We start from the raw sequence: 922 nt of genomic DNA on the forward strand, positions 1-922 counted from the left end.
AGAGGCAGACGCCGGCCTTAAGTATTTGCCGGCGCCTGACGTCATGGAAAGGGGCGGCCCACAGTGTGGCGGGAAAGGCCCTTTAAATTCACCCTCCTTGCGTGCGTGTGTGCCTAGGAGGGGAGGGGCTGAGCTCAGTGAGTCGGCTGCGCCTCCCTTGTGGAGACTCCACCACAGAACAGGCCGTGCCGGCCCACCCGGGCTCGGAGGCTGCCGCCGGGAACCAGGCCCAAGGACCGACGGACTACCGCGGGACTCCCAGCCCCGGGACCCCGGAAGAGAAGGTAAGGTCCCAGTTGCGAGTGCGTCGACCAGGACCGCAACAGTACCCCCTTCTTACGCCCCCCCCTAGAAGGCCCAGGTTTACCGGGATGCTGAAGGTGAAATTACGGCAGAAGGGATTTATCCAGGATGTTGCGGGCTGGTTTCCATGTGTTTTCTTCTGGACCACATCCCTCCCAGGCGAGCAAGTTCTTTCAACTAGGGGTGTGCATTTGTTTTCGCCGTATTGGCGATCTGCAACGTATATTGCACTATTCGTAGTATTCGTGGGAAGAAACGTATCATGATTCCCCACGAATACACAAATCTTCGCCGAATTATACGGCCACCTAAATAAAAATTTAAACAAACCCCCCACCCTCCTGAACCTCCCCAAGACTTACCAAAACTCCCTGGTGGTCCAGTGGGGAGTCCGGGAGCAATCCCCTGCACTCTCACACCCTCAGTGCCGGTTTCATCATGGCGTGGATAGCCTTTGTCACAGGGGCTACCGGTACCATTGGTCAGCCGCTGTCACATGATCATCGGTGCCATCTTGTGCTCCTACCATGAGACAGGGGCTGACCAATGGCACCGGTAGCCCCTGTGACATAGTGTGGGCAAAGGCTATCGGCGCCATTTTGAGTACTGGCATCGGACT

The sequence above is a fragment of the Rhinatrema bivittatum genome, chromosome 1, assembly GCF_901001135.1.
Source record: "Rhinatrema bivittatum chromosome 1, aRhiBiv1.1, whole genome shotgun sequence".
In the NCBI taxonomy this organism is placed as follows: domain Eukaryota; kingdom Metazoa; phylum Chordata; class Amphibia; order Gymnophiona; family Rhinatrematidae; genus Rhinatrema; species Rhinatrema bivittatum.